Source organism: Rhineura floridana, chromosome 1, assembly GCF_030035675.1.
Source record: "Rhineura floridana isolate rRhiFlo1 chromosome 1, rRhiFlo1.hap2, whole genome shotgun sequence".
NCBI lineage: Eukaryota > Metazoa > Chordata > Lepidosauria > Squamata > Rhineuridae > Rhineura > Rhineura floridana.
The window spans coordinates 302,194,120-302,210,662 of record NC_084480.1 but is presented as its reverse complement, the minus strand read 5'-3'; the positions used below and the strand labels follow the sequence as shown (position 1 = coordinate 302,210,662).

The following is a 16,543-nucleotide window of genomic DNA, read 5'->3' as shown; positions in this document are numbered from 1 at the left end:
GCTCAGGGGTTCAGCCCTAGCACCGCATTGCAATGCATAAATTGTTTTAGTCTGTTAATCGGTCTAATCGAGGATGAGCAGCAGGTAGACAATCCAATCATATTATTCCAGCCTTATTCTACTTTTGTTTGGCTTCCTCGTTGTTTCTGGGCTCAATTTTAAACATCTGGAGGGCTCCAGGTTGAGGAAGACTGCCCTAAATAGTATGCAGGCATGTTACCTTGGGGAATCCCTACTCCAATAAGAATCTTCCTCCAAATTTAAGATCAGATTCAGAGGCTGTTTGCTGTGCCATCAACACATGATATTAGACAAGTATAAAAAGACAGGGCCTTCATAGTGGTGGTGCCAAAGTTATGGAATGCCCTCCTTATGGAGGTTCATCAAACTCCTACACTCTTAACTTTTAGGAATTTATTAATGTCTTCTATTTCAACCAGTTTTTAGTGTATGGTTTTAAATCTGCTTTTGTGAAATTGCATTAAGATGCTATTTCTTACTTTTTTTTGGTTAAGATTGTTTTACTGTAGTTTTATTGGAGAGGGGAAGACCATGAATGCCACCTTCAGCTTTTGGGAAGAAAGATAGGAGGTAAATAAATAAATGGTTTATTTAACAGGTGTCTCCTATTAACATGGCAGCAGACTTTTTAAAGATTTTTAACTATTTTAATGCAAGGAATTACAAAACACATGGATACCTAGCACCATTAGAAGTACTGCTAGTTTAAAAAAAGGAGGTGCTGGTACTTGTACCTTGATAAAAGTAACACCATTATGTCACCTCGAGCTTCTTAGAGGAAAGGCGGACTATAAATGCAATAATAAATAAAATAAAATAAATAAATCTAAACAAGAGTGGGGGATTAGAATCTAAAATTACCAAACTGCACCACTGGTCTCTGGGTGTTCTGATCAACCCATCTTGGAACAATCTGATACACAAGGGAATGTGAGACACAAGGGATACATACATACATACATACATACATACATACATACATACATAGCCCTTCAGATGTCATTGGACTCCAACTCCCTTGGACAGCATAGCCAATGATCAGGGATTTTTTAAAATTGCATTTATATCCCGCCTTTCCTTCAAGGAACTCAAGGCAGAGTGCATGTTTCTCCTCCATTTAATCCTCACAACAACCTTGTGAGGTGGGTTAGGCTGAGAGGCAATGACTGACCCAAGGTCACTCCGTGAGCTTCATTGCTGCATGGGGACTGGAACCTTGGTCTCCCAGGTCCCAGTCGGATACCCTAACCACTTTTCCACACTGGAACACTGCATGATGGGAGTCACAGTCCAGCAGCATCTGGAGGGCCACAGGTTCCCCATCCTTGCACTAAACCCATGAAACAATGGAACCTTTGAGCAACAAGCATGAAGGGAGATCCAAGAAAAATCGCTGCCTTCTGCTATGGCAGCAACTGTTAATGAAGCAGAATAAAATCATCAAACTAGGACACAGTCTGAACTGGTGGACTTGAAGAGTGGCTGATATGACAGGGTGAAAGTGTATCTGCCTCCAATCCTGTTTTCATAAAAATCCTCCTCCCTACCCCCTGCCACTCCTGGCAGATCAGAAGTGCACTGAGCATTGTTTCTGAAAGTGGATCACCTCCAGGGTGCTGCAGGACAGCTCCTTTCTAAACTGCTCCAGTGAAAGTGGAGGAAGAGAGCCCGCTTGGATGGGTGCAGAGGTGCTCACCCAAATGTCAGAAGACGTGCAGTGAAGGTATTAGATATATATTTGAGATTCTACCAGCCCAGTTTCTACCACTACCACCACTACCGAAGACCTTCCTCTTTCAACAAGCCTTTTACGTAGAGACCTTATCCCAGTCTGTGTTGGTGTTGGAATTACCTTTTTAGATGTTTTAACAGATGTTTTATTTTAATATGTTTTAAAGTATTTTTGATTTTAAGATGTTTTAGAGTGCTTTTAGTGTTTTTGTTTGCCGCCCTGGGCTCCTTCTGGGATAAAGTGCAGGATACAAATTTAATAAATAAATAAATACCACCCTCCTCTCAGTCAATTAAAAAAAAAGGTGAGTTCATGAAAGACAGGAATTTCATTGTCAAGGTAAGTTGCTCAGAATACTCTATAATTCAGATACATAATCAACAAAAGCCATTTTTGTGTTGCAAATATTTGCACAATGGCATCACCTGCTTTACACTGATTTAAATGTTACCAATGGGTCCGGCAACTGAAGTACCAGTGGAGAAACTAGAGGATAAGGACAAGAAAGATAGAAAGGTAGTTGTGCAGTGGAAAGAAGCCCCACTCACACCACCTCAAGACCCAAACACCTGCTTTCAAATCCTTGGAACAGAAACAGCAGTCCTCAGTTTTTCCTTAACTGAGGAGGACTAGAAATGGGAATCTTTATTTTAAATAAAAAGCTGAGAATCTCAGGACTTTTCTAGCATTACTTGACCCTAGGCCATCAAAGCTTATGCCATTATGCATTTACATGCCACAAGACTCTCTAATGTTTTTGCTGCAACACAAGCTGAGACAGCTTCCCCTCTGCAAGTTCAGTGGCTTTGTTTCATGCACCCCAGCAAAGCCGTAAAATCCCCAACCACGCAGCAAAACAGTAAAATCCCCAGTCAGCCATGAAGCTCAATGGGTGATCCTGGGCTAGTCATTGTTTCTCAGCCTAACCTACCTCACAGGGTTGTTGTGAAGATAAAATGGAGAGGGCAGAACCATATACACCACTTGAAGGAAAAGTGGCATATAAATGTAAATAATAATAATAATAATAATAATAGATACTAGACATTATTAGTAGTCAACATTCGTTTGGAATGATAAAACTAAGCAACGATAATCACAGCCAGACAGAACAAAACAAACTTTTGGTAACATACCGTCCTATGTTTTAGTGTAAACACTGCAGCAAAACTGCTTCCTTTCCCTTCAACTTCCCCTGCAAGGCTATTCTATGCTGTTCCTTGGACAGTTCAGATGGTGTCCTGTGGTCAGAGCACACCCAAACACACACACACACAGCATTGCTCCAAGCCTATGCCTGCCTGGGGGACAGAGTGTATGTCAGATTCTATGCTCTGTTTAAGAACTGAGATATATACAAAAGGCATCTGCTATGCTGGGCTGACGTCACTATGCTAGAGGTGGTTCTGTCTGACTTATGAAGCATGTGTGCATTTTATTGCCTTTTTTTTTTTTAAAGGGCTTGGAAATGTTGTTCAGCCCTAAAGTAGAACAGTGACCCAAGAACTTGCTTTCTCTAGCTTTTCAGTCATCTCTATCAACCGTGGTTCATTTTGATCCCAGACTCACTCTACTGGACGCAGAAAAAAAGGAAACTCTAAGAACATAAGAATAACCCTGCTGGGTCACATCAAATGCAAGGAAAAGGAATGATCCCTAATCACAAATAACAAAAAATAATATTGTTTAGGAAAGGACAGGTCTCTGCCCCCAAAGGGCTTACAGTTAAAAAACAGAGGAAATACAGTGCTGCATCCAACATGTCCCTCTCCTGACAGAAGGCTCTTTAGGCTTCTGTCAGCAGAACAGAGAATTTTGGATGATTCTCCCCTTGCTACAGGCCACAGTGACCCTCCCACACTGTTCTGAAGAGCCCCCCAATGCTCTGAAAACTCTGCTTTGAACCTCCATCAGTGGAATGACATATATAAGATTAGGGTAAAAAATTACTAAAATATTCCAGTATCAAATATATACAAACTTTGTAAGAATATATCAAAATAAAATAAAAAACTCTGTAAATTATCACAAGACTAACTGGTATAGCACAGTGGGGAGGACAGCCTGGCTGGGAGTCCAGAGTCTGTGAGTTCAAATCCCTGCTCGTGTCTCTTGGGTGTCAGGGGCCAGCTAAAGATTACACCACAGTGAGTGGCTCAGGGGTTACGTGCCCTGCCACCTGCGCAGCCATGGGCTAGCTGCATAGTCCCAAGGAGCCCAGTTGCCCCTCAGCTGGCAGTTGCGGACAAGAAAGGGGCTGGCTTGTGCAGCTGTGGCAAGCTGAGCAGGCCCTGGCCAGCTGGGGAGGACTAGCCTCAGAGGGAGGCAATGGTAAACCCCTCTGAATACCGCTTACCATGAAAACCCTATTCATAGGGTAGCCATAAGTTGGGATCAACTTGAAGGCAGTCCATTTCCATTTTCAACATTTGTTTCCCAATGGGTAATGGTTTGTGTCCAGAATTAGGCTGCAATACTATACACACATAGGCTGTGAGTAAGTTGCTGAACTCGGTGGCTCAGTGCCTGAGTTTGCACCTGTCCCATTGATTTCAATGGGAACTAAATTCAACTAAGATCAACTGGCTTACTATAGATTCAACCCACTATCGACAAGCAACCTTGAAAGTCAGGATAAAGCAGGGGTAGCCAAAGTGGTGCCCTCCAGATATTGTTAGACTCCATCAACACGGCCAATGGTGGGAGATGATGACAGATAGAAGTCCAGTTACATTTGGAGGGTACTTCATTGGCTATCCCGTGACAAAGCCACAGCGGACAATGCAGGAGAGCATGCCCTGAGGCCAGGGTGGAACGCCAGAATCCTCCTGATTCTAAGAATCATGTGACCTCAAAGATCCAATCCCAGGCAACTGCCTGCTTGTAAAGTTCTGAGGTGGCCATCAGGGTCAAGGCTCCAGCCACAGGTCTATGACTGCTCTACCAACGGCTGAGCAACTGGGCTCGGTTCCTGACAGTGAACCCGAGGCGAATGCAGAGGAGCCTGTGGAACCCTTTTCGGCCATTTTGGTTTTTTGTCAGTTTGGAGGCTTTCCGGAGCTTGGAATTTAGTGGTTTTTGGCTATGTTATTCAGTAGGTTATTCTGGGCTGAAAATGGAAATGGACTGCCTTCAAGTTGATCCCGACTTATGGCTTCTCTATGAATAGGGATTTCATGGTAAGAAGTATTCAGAGGGGTTTTCCATTGCCTCCCTCTGAGGCTAGTCCTCCCCAGCTGGCCAGGGCCTGCTCAGCTTGCTACAGCTGTGCAAACCAGCCCCTGCCTTGTCCGCAACTGCCAGCTGGGGGGCAGCTGGGCTCCTTGGGACTATGCAGTTTGCCCACAGATGCACAGGTGGCAGGGCACGTAACCCTTGAGCCACTCACTGTGGGGTTGATATTTAGCTGGCCCTTGACGCCCAGGAGACACGAGCGGGGATTTGAACTCACAGACTCTGGACTCCCAGCCAGGCTCTCCTCCCCACTGTGCTATACCAGCTGTTATTCTGGAGTAGAAACATTGAAAAAGCTTCTGTTGCAATCTTTTACACTCTAAGCCTTATTTTTCCTGGACTGTTGTGCCCAATGGGCTCCTTATCACAACGAGGACAGGACAAATCAGGCTTTCTCTTTGTGCTTTCCGGTTACCTGCCTATCTGACAATCACCGTACCTGCCTGTACCAGGTACTTGCCCAACCCTTGGATGTGAGCATCAAACAACCTAGGTCTGAGCAACCTATGCTTTTGCAGCTTGCTTCACCAAAATGCAATGACTGCCAAGTTCACTGCACGCTGGACTTCTCCCAGCCAAAATGAGTTGCTCTTCAACTGCATTACTCAATGACCCCAACAAACATCACACCTCCCAGAGGGAAGGAAAAAGAACTGTCAGTCTTCAAACCCATTGTCTGGAACATAATGTACAGAGCCCTGTTCTTGCATAAAATATGAAAGCCATGTAAATTATTCAAACTCCACAAAATAAAAATATTTACAAGAACTAGCACAAATTCTTTTCTCTGCTTTTCACGTCTGCCAATAGAGCCTCCACTTCTCTTTCCCTCCCCATCCCCTCTTTCCAACAGACTTCTGTGCAAGCTGCAGAACGAAAATCATCCATAGAAAACGAAGCAAATTAAACCTGAACGAAACCAGCTCAAAGTTTAGAAAACAGGAAGGGAGTGTCAGCAGTGCTTAATAAATGTCATAATAACCACTCTTAGGACAATAATGCATTAGAAGAAGAAAAAATAACAACCTTCCATTCAGTTGTTGTTGCCGAATGTTTTTTTTTTCTTTAAACAGTGAATTTGCATTGCACTTGCTCTCTGGCTCCAGAACAGACGTGCATTTTCACACAGCTAATGAATTACAGTGATTTGTCAAGGGAGCCAAGAGGTCGATGCCAAAAAGTTTGGCTCCGAAACCTTTCTTTGCCACTCTCTTGTAGTAGCAAGACAGCACTTGTGCTCAGTCTTGCCAGGAGCAGGGTTTCCATGAAATATTAAAAGGCTGTTTGTTAAAATAACATCACCCATAGCAACCAGGGAAAGCAACCAGGTGGTGGGGCTACAGCTGCTGACTCATGGCATGTTCAACTCAACTCTCGCTCCCTCTGCCGAACTTGGCATCAACAGGAAGGGCGCTGTGAATGCACGACGTTGCTGAGAAAAGAAGAGGGAGCACAGCAGGACTGAAGGACCTGTGGCCCTCCCGGTGCGATGCACTCCCAACTCCCATCAGCCCCGGCCAGCATGGGGATGATGGGAGTTTTAGTTCAGCAAGATATGAAGAGCCACAGCTGTACAGCAATGCAAGACCCATGGGCTCCAATGTTAACGGGGCAGTGAATCTGCTCCAGGTTTTAGTCCAAACTTTCACGGAGCTTTCAGCACCTTGGACAGCTCCTTGAAAGTTCAGACTAAGACCCGGGGCGGATTCACTACGCCACTGACATCAGAGCCACCAGCCTCCTCTGCCCACTGGGGATTATTCCAGCAACAGACTAACAGAGATACTACTCTTCTACTCATTACAACACTCTTCCTCAACCTGGTGCCTTCTGTGGTTCAACTGCAACGCCCATCAGCCCCAGCCAGCATAGGCAATGGTCAGACATGGTGAGAGTTTTATTCAGCTAATATTTGAAGGGCCCCAAGTCCCCCATTCGTGGAATAGTGGATAATGTGCAGTATTTGACAGCATGTGATGTCCTGCTTGCTATGCTCAAATGACTGCATGTTTGCACAATTATGCTGTTTTTGTTCTAATATAATGTTTCATATTAGTATGCTTTTGTAATTTTTTACATTGTTGCAAGTCACCTGTAGACCATTTGGTATTAGGCAACTAGCAACCAGAATACATAAAAATAATTTATTTTATTTAAACCATTGATAGATTGCCCTTCACCAAAATTGGTCCCAGGGTAGGTTACACAATTAAAATATCAAACCCATAAAAACAGATGGTAAAACAAACAGGTGATAAACCAGGAACCATCTGGAGGACCACAGCTTCCCTGGACTAACAGAAGTAGTAGCGCCTCTTGTATCCTTTCAGAAGCAAACCGCTTCTTATATACTTAATGAGGATCTATTTACCTGTCATGATAGTTAAGCCCTATTTTATTAAATAAAACATTTTAATCACCAGGTGATTATGCTTTGCTATTAAAACCCACATCAGGCCCATGAAATCAAACAAGCGATATGCTGTAAGCCTTTTGAAAAAAATAAAAGACTCACACCGGTGAGTCAGCTCGTCAGTTACAGAATGAGCATCTAGTATTCGGCTGTGCTGCCTGAGGCTGATAAAGTTGTAGTTCAAAATAGCTGGAGGGCACCCGGTTGGGGAAAACTGAGCTATAGTTTCCTGCTGCTTTGGGTATTTCAACTCATGTTGCTATGACAACCACAAGCAACGCCTGCAGATGCAATGCAATGGCATTTTATTCAATCAACAAAATCCTTTAATAAATCTGATTTTGGTTTTATTAACAACACTTAAAACAACAACAACAATAGTGTGTTGTTCCCTTTCCCAAAGTTCACTCAAATTGACTGTCAGCTATAATTAAAGCAATAATCAGAACTGCATTGTCAAAAGTAGCCCTCACTTGGGAGATAACGGAATACAAACATTGAGTCGCAGAACTACTGATCCACAACTGTCCAGTATTGTTTAGGTTGCAGCCAGAGAACCAACTGGGAATTGCAAAGGTTTCGTGAAAAGAACAATTCCTGTAACTTTACTTGACTGATGTGGAAATTCTGTAGTTGCAGTTTAAGTGAGGCCGTACAGATCCAAAGGTTAAACACAGTTAATCCCCATGGGCTAGGGGCAAGACCAATCTCTGGGTCATTTGCAGCAGATCAGCAAGGGTTTTCCAAATGTTTTAACAACAGCAACACCAAAAGGGCTTGTCTTGGTAAAACAAGACTGCAGGAAAAAAGAAAAGCATGTGGCAAACACCAGGAGTGTTTTTTTTTGTATGGAAGGAAAATTCTTGGGTTGAGCATGTGCTGAGACCAAGGCATCACCTCCCCTTCATTCTAAGCCTGCACTTCTGAGCCTGTGTTTGGCATCTAACTGATTGATAGACTCTTACTCAAAACAAACTTATGGCCAGCAGCAGACTTCAGTGAATCCACCACCAGTCAGTCATGATATCTCCTCAACTCTTATTATGGGTGCAGTGGTGCTGCTTGACTCTGTGGTGGGCAGCCATCCTGTTAAGATGATTTTGATGATTGATTTAATTAATTAATTAATTAATTAGTATCCCACCTTTCCTCCCAGCAGGAGCCCAAGATTCCCCAAGATGCTATGCCTGACATTGATGTTGGTGGGCAGTGCACCTTGGGGATCCTCCAACACGGTGGCCACCCACTGAGCAATAGCTCCACATCTATGGCAAGTGCTGTGGTCGGGGTAAACACATCCAGGGAGAGGTGAGTGACTGGTGGTAACAAATAGCAGAAGCAGCCACGCCATGTGGAAGCTTTGATGGTGCTGAGGGTGGCAAGGACAAAAGGCTAGAGTCTGGTGACAGGGGCAGTAGGATTAGCAGCAGGCCCTTCTGAGCTCCTGGGTCCTTGGCAGGTGCCCATCCATACCAACCTCTGGCACTGGCCCTGAACACAGCAGATTGAACAAGCCTGGCCCACCCACCCCTGCCCTAGGAGAACACACCCAACATTCTCCAGAGCTGAACACTGCAGAAGAGGATCAGGAGGAATATAAGGAGGAATACAGCTCAGTGGCAGAGCATCTATCTTGGGTACACAAGACCCAAGATTCTATCCCTGGCATCTCCATAGAACTGAGAAAAATCTCTGTCTGATACCCTGAAGAGCTGCTGCCAGTCAGTGTAGAAAATACTGAGCTAGATGATTCAGAATAAAGGAACTTCCTATGTTCCTTGTAGTGGTGGCTGTCTGTTACGGAAGTTTATCTGCCATTGCTCATCTTCTCATTGAGAAATCCCAGGGCTCACTGGAATGCACTTTGAAAAATGACTCCCCTGCACGAAATATGAAAATAAAAGACCCACATGGGGCACGGAATGTATTTTCCTGCCTTGCACACACTGGCTTACAAAACATTAAGATGATTTTTCATTTGATGGCAGTACGCAATGGAAGTATTACGTGATCCAATTTCCGTATCGATTTATGTATCTATATTTCCAAAGAAAGGCACGGGTTGCCAAAGTGGATGTGAATGACTGGTGCTTCAGCCTCAGAACAGAAGCCCAGAAGTCACCCAGCGCTAATGAAAGTAAACAACTGCACTTGCCAAGAGGAGTATGGAAACAAAAATACCTTTGAGATGCTACCTAGTTATACCTCCTGTTTTTGTGAAAGGAAAGAAAAACGTTAAAAGGAAGGAAAACGATAAAAGGGAAAGGAAAGAGAATAGAGAATCTTACAAACACTGTGTCTGTTTTAAACATTGAAAAAATTAGAACTGTTTTGTGAAAAGGTTATTTTTCTCCAGAAAAAAAATGCCCAAACATGGAAATTTACTGCTACATCACAATGCTGAAAGGAACAGGAAAAAAAGTAACAGATGACAAAACACCTGCTGCTAGCAACACAGCTTTAGGGCGACATAATGGTGGATATAAACATCTTCAGATATTTGTTTGCCATACCGTTTATAGTGTCCCCCCAAAAAAACAAATTAATGGGAAAACTTTTAAGAACTGCTCTTGACATGAAGGGGCATGGAAGAAATAAGATATTAATCACCAGTGACGGCAAGATACTACCCAATAGGTGCCTATGACAGGTCTGTACCAATCCACATAGCTAATGCCACAAAAACGATGCTCTGCAGGGAAAATTCTCTCTGGCTTCGACTGGTGCATCCATTGCGCCCTTTCCTGGACAGGGATAATTTGGACACTGTGACATATGGGTTAGTAACCTCATTTCTAGATTACTGTAAATACACTCTATGTGAGGCTTCCCTTGAAGCAGGTCTGGAGGCTACAGCTGGTTCAGAAGGCCACAGCCTGGGAGGTGAGTGGTGCTCCTTATTGGCTACATATCTACACCGGCTGCCTATTAGCCACAAGGCAACTTTTAAGGTTCTGCTCCTAACGTACAATGTCCTAATTACTCTGGACCAAGCTATCCCACTCCATTGCCCAATAAAGGCATTACATTCAACAAATAGAATCTGCTTAGTTTTGCCATGGCCTGATGTTGTAAGATGGAGGCGGACTGTTTCACTGATGCCACCAGTATTGTGAAATGCGCTCCCTGTTGAAATACCAGAGGTGCCATCAATACTGGCATTCTGCCAGCTCCTGAAGATACATCTATTTAGGTAAGCATTCCCCTGCACCTGAACTTCTGATTTTATTAACTGGTTTCTTTCTTTTTAACTGTTTTAATTGTAATTAAGGGTGTTTTAATGTTCTAAGTGAACTGTAATTTGGTATTTTAACTACGTATGTATTGTAGTTGTAAAGCACTTATAACCCATTTTGGCATAAGCAGTATATAAATCAATCAGTTAATAATAATAATAATAGTATTAATAATAATTTTGTTAAGTCTATAAGGTGCTACAGTGTACACTGTTATCTTTTTCTACAACAGGCTCGTTAGCAAAGTCACTTAAATAATGCAGAGTCCAAAGAGAAAAGTCCTAATAATACTTTACTGAGCAAAGTGAACAAAAAGTGTATAATTTGAAGAAAAAAGGAGATTTTGTCTTTCAGCATAGACCCTATACATAGCCTATACATGCAACCAAACATACAGAGGAAACCCCCCTCAGAATTACACAGCCAGTCACAGCATGTGCCATCTCACTGAAGATCATGCCACTCTGCCTGGTTGATAAGCAACACAGCCACCTGCCCCCCTCTTGGCTGGCTGACTTTAAAACTAACAGAATTAACCCTTAAGTTACAAACTGAATGATCCCTGCTGTTACACTTCCAACAGATGCCACAATAAATTTGTTAAGTCTGTATGGTGCTACAGTACACAACTGTTATTTTTTGCTACAACAGACTAACACAGCTACTCTTTTGCTCCCAGGAATATGGCCACCTTGCTAAACCTAAACTGGTCTAGGCTTAGTCAGTGCCTAGATTGAAGACTACTTAGAAGCCTCATATTACCTTGGAAGAAAGGTGTATATATATATATATACACATATACTCAATAAGGAATCTCCAAAGTTTGCCCTCCTTTTTCCCTACCAATAAGGATGCATCTTTCCTGTGCTGGGTTTGCCTGAGATCAGGTAATGCCTAGAAATTATTTTCTGCAAATACTACTACACAATAAGTGTGGGTGAAAGCGAAAGAATCACCCTCCCCCCTAAAGGCAAATGTGAAAACTTTGTAAAGATGCTTGGGCATGCCTCCTACTTTGTAGGCATTAAAGACCAAGGACTAATTAAGAATTCACTGTATAGTTAACTTATAGTACAATGGTATATTTAATCAGGAGTAAATCTTTTTGTCTTTAATGGGGCTTACTTTCACAAAAGTGTGTACAGGATGGCAGCCTAGGCTTTGGTTTAGAGTTGGCATTGGGGAAAAACAGCCTTTAACAGAGGCAGAAATTCAACAGGTCACACCTTTTCTAGTATGGAAATGCAGTTATGGGGAAACACTTCTCCATGACTATTCTCTAATTTTGGCGCTATGGCCATGCCCCTCCCCCCCACGGCACCATTTTGTGACTGCTGCCTCCAGCACACTCTCAAAATTTAAAATGTGGCCCCAGTCCAAAAAGGTGGTCTCCCCTGTCTTATGAACAGAAAAGCAAGCCAAAACTATTTAAATAAATACAAAGGTTTGCTGAGTACTCCTGGTTCCTCTTCCCAGGCCTCATCAGTATAATGTGTGACCAGAGGGGAGAGTTCAGTGCCTAGTCTGGAGCTGGGTTCAAAGAACATACTACTCCTTTGCTATACCAGCTCCACTGGCTCCCAATCTGTTTCCGGGCACAATTCAAAGTGCTGGTTTTGACCTATAAAGCCTTATACAGCTTAGGTCCAGGCTATCTGTTAGACCGTGTCTCCCTCTATGAACCTGTCCGGATTTTAAGATCATCCGGTGAGGCCCTCCTTACTATTCCGTCTTTCTCGCAAGTTCTTCTTGCTGAGACACAGAATAGGGCCTTTTCGATGGCTGCCCCTAGATTGTGGAATTCCCTCCCTAGCGAGGTTCGGTTGGCTTCCTCGCTATCATCCTTTCGCGCCCAGGTGAAGACTGTTTTATTTAGGCGGGCTTTTAACTGAAAATGTTATAGTTTTAATCTATTTTGATTTAATCTATTTTTAATTGTTTTTAACATGTATATTGGTTGTTCTGGTTGTTTATTGTTTTAATTGTGAGCCGCCCTGAGTTCCTCGGAAGAAGGGAGGGGTATAAGTATTTTAAATAATAATAATAATAGTCTTAGCTATGTAGGGACAGATATTTATTTATTTACAACATTTATAGGATGCTCTATAGCAGGTAAGGAGAACCTTTGGCCCTCCAGATGTTGCTGAACTAGAATTCCCATCATCCCAGGCTATTGGCCGTGCTTGCTGGAGCTGATGGGAGTTGTAGTTCAGCAACATCTGGAGGGTCACAGGCTCCCTATCCTTGCCCTATAGTAACAAAAAAACTCTCAAGATGGCTTACACTATTAAATCAAACAAAGTGTAAAATGCAATAACCAACACATGAAAATAAAATAGGATGCAGCAGAAAACTTGAGAATAAAAAAATGGGACAAACTATTAAGAAACGTCTTTGTCTGCAGTGGTAACAAATGAACCAGACCAGTGCAATCCCTATGCATGTTTTACTCAGAAGTAAAGTCCGTTGTATTCAGCGGGGCTTACTCCCAGGTAACTGTGCAAAACAATTGCAGCCTTACAGCCCAACTCTAGTCCATTCCTCCTCAGAAATAAATCCCTCCTTTGCTCAGCTAATCTTATTCCTTGGTAAGTGTTTAGGATTGCAGCCTTAATCTTCAACAGATGAGTTTGTGCTCCAATTATGCCTGCCTTTTCTATCCCATTAGAAAAAGGATGAGGAATGTATATATACACACACATTCAAAACTCTCGGTAACCCATTTCCTTTATATTCTTCCTCCAGAGTTGTTATTAAAAGCTGCTGAGATGCCACCTTCTACTTTAATTTTGACGGTTTAGCTCTATTGCATTAGAAAGGGAACAGGAAACTTTCGAGAACATGAAATTAATTTTCAGACGCCATCAACAGGATCAGCATTTCTACCAAGCTGACTATTAAGTGGCTCTGTTTTATACACTCACTCTGGTTATCTCAGTGAGAGCAATTAAATTCTCAGAGGTGCCCAACCTGTACGTGGGCTGTACCATTTAGGACTGTGCCACACACAGTGCTAAATCATAGAATAGTAGAGTTGGAAGGGGCCTATAAGGCCATCAATTCCAACCCCCTGCTCAATGCAGGAATCCAAATCAAAGCATTCCCAACACATGGCTGTCCAGCTGCCTCTTGAATGCCTCCAGTGTCGGAGAGCCCACTACCTCTCTAGGTAATTGGTTCCATTGTTGTATGGCTCTAACAGTTAGGACGTTTTTCCTGATGTTCAGTCAATCTGGCTTTCTGCAACTTGAGCCCATTATTCCGTGTCCTGCACTCTGGGATGATCGAGAAGAGATCCCGGCCCTCCTCTGTGTGACAACCTCATCCATAAAAAAAAGCACCCCAAACACAATGAGGTTAGGTTGTCACACTTCTCATTGACACCTCATTGTCTATGTGGAGAAAATGTTTTGTATGAAAGAACAATCCTGTGAGCCCGTAGTTGCAATCTCACAGCTCAGACACAAGTTAACTACCTCACTGAGAACTAGGAACTTCACAAGTCCAAACAAAGGAGACATTTTATTATACTTTATACATTTTTTCCTAAAAAGTATTTTATTTTCTCCAATTTTCAAAAAAAGAGATGCTCTGAACTTTTGCAGGAACAACTCTTGCCCCCCATCCCACCCCAAGAGCTCTCCCAGGAATTTTTTTTTTGGGGGGGATAGCTGAGTAGCAAGAGCACATGCTCTATATGCAGAAGGCTGAAAGTCATGGGTGTCCACAGGAATTTTTCTAGGGGTGGGGGAAAAAGTAAAACACTTTTCTCCCATGGACACCCATGTTCAAGGTTCAATTTCTAGTTAAAAAAAAATATCATGTATAGGCTATAGGAAAGTTCCTGGAATAGAAGGGCAAATACTTTGACCTAGTGTAAAAAATTATATGCCTGTGATTCTTGACTGCTGGGAAACCAGCTCTCTGCTACAAACATTTGAAGTTGTCTTATCTCAAGTCCTTCTAGTCTTACAGGGAGAACACATTTATTTGTTTTTAAAAATCTACCCCCACTTTCAGCCCAAAGCCTCCCCTGCAAATGTTCTTATGAATTAAAGGCACAAAATACACAATAGAAAATAACAATGATACAATCAATACAAATAAGAACAAAAACCAGGACCACAAAACCCACTAAAACAAGGGTAGCCAACATAAGGCCCTCCAGATATTGTTAGACTACAACTCCCATCAGCCCCAGCTACCATGGCTTAGGGTTGGGGATGATGGGAACTGTAGTCCAACAACATCTGGAGGGCACCATGTTGGCTATCCCTACTCTAAAAAAACACCAAGGAGACAGCATAAAAGTGATCAATAGGAGGAAGATAAAAACCCATGGGATCACTTCAGTTGGAGATGCCAGAGACGCAAGCTGAGACCTTCTGCATGCTCTGCCACTTAACTATAAACCCCTTCCTTGCTGGCAATCCTCTACCCATGGCTGGTTCCACATCCTGTGGGCTCAACGTCACCAAAACTGTAATGCCCTTATGAAGTTATCACTGTGAGTTCCTCATTTTATATGTTAATCATATTCACAGATTTGTTTCAGGTAAAATAGGCATTTAACAGAAAAAACGGCATGCCTTAGCATCAGTTGGAAAGTGACTTTTGGGTAAGGCCCTCTAGATGTTGTTGGACCCCAGCTCCTCCATCAGTCTCAGGCAGTATGGCCAACGCTAAGGAACGATGTTTCCCGTTCTTGGTATAAAGCAAATGTAGTTTGGATATCAACAATTATGATGGGATAAGATTTATCAAGGACACTACTGCTATTGAAAGCAGTATCAACTTCCAAATAAAATTAATCGAAAAATGAAGCTGGCAGTTTTCTTTGAGACTGGGGAGGAAAAGAGAGAGCGGTTTTAGGAAAATGAAGCAATCTAATTAACTCACCATGAAAAACAAAGAAGTAACAAACTAGCTCTCCAGTGCTTTTGCAAGCTACCGCTCCTTTCACTTAAAGAGATGTGCTTGCATATTTTTGACAATGCTACAGCACCGAGAGAATTTAAATGCCATCCAGGAATCTCCTTAAGAACTAACAAAATGGAAATGGACTGCCTTCAAGTCGATCCCGACTTATGGCAACCCTATGAATAGGGTTTTCATGGTAAATGGTACTCAGAGGGGGTTTACCATTGCCTTCCTCTGAGGCTGAGAGGCAGTGACTGGCCCAAGGTCACCCAGTGAACTTCATGGCTTTGGGGGGATTTGATCCCTGGTCTCCCAGATCATAGCCCAACACCTTAACTACCATACCACACTGGCTCATGTTTCCCTTTAAAATGAGATTTGCATTTTGGGTTGGAGCTACTTGTAAAGGGAAAGAGACATATCTTTGCAGAGCTGTAGAAGAGGAGGAACAGCAACCTGGGGGCTCCAGGGACAAAACTGCCCCCTTGAGGAATACCAGCTACCCCTCCATCCTGGTGCCAACCTAGATGCACATAAGGTACTTGATGGGAATAGCAGATACAGCAGTGAGGCTTGCTTGAGGAGGGGTGGAGGGCAGATCAGAAAAGGTACCGCCAGGGCCAAGAAGATGCCAGCATGGTTAACGAGCAAAGTCAAGGAAGCTCTTAGAGGCAAAAAGTCTTCCTTCAAAAAATGGAAGTCTTGTCCAAATGAAGAAAATAAAAAAGAACACAAAGTCTGGCAAAAGAAATGCAAGAAGACAATAAGGGATGCTAAAAAAGAATTTGAGGAGCACATTGCTAAGAACATAAAAACCAACAACAACAAATTCTATAAATACATTCAGAGCAGGAGACCATCTAGGGAGACAATTGGACCCTTGGATGATAAGGGAGTCAAAGGTGTACTAAAGAACGATAAGGAGACTGCAGAGAAGCTAAATGAATTCTTTGCATCTGTCTTCACAGTGGAAGATATAGGGCAGAT

At 42.8% G+C, this 16,543-nt stretch overlaps 1 protein-coding gene across 6 annotated transcripts in view; it reads right to left on the bottom strand.

Moving 5' to 3' along the window:
* The window catches only part of ZHX2 (zinc fingers and homeoboxes 2), a 98,894-nt gene that overhangs the window by 42,580 nt on the left and 39,771 nt on the right, over window positions 1-16,543 (bottom strand). The window contains exon 1 of one of the 6 annotated variants that reach the window (XM_061605925.1): window positions 2,890-2,917. The exons of the other annotated variants lie outside the window; for them this stretch is intronic. The gene's annotated coding sequence lies outside the window, so the exon portion shown is untranslated. Of the gene's footprint in view, window positions 1-2,889; window positions 2,918-16,543 lie in introns of those variants that run through there. 6 annotated transcript variants of the gene reach the window in all.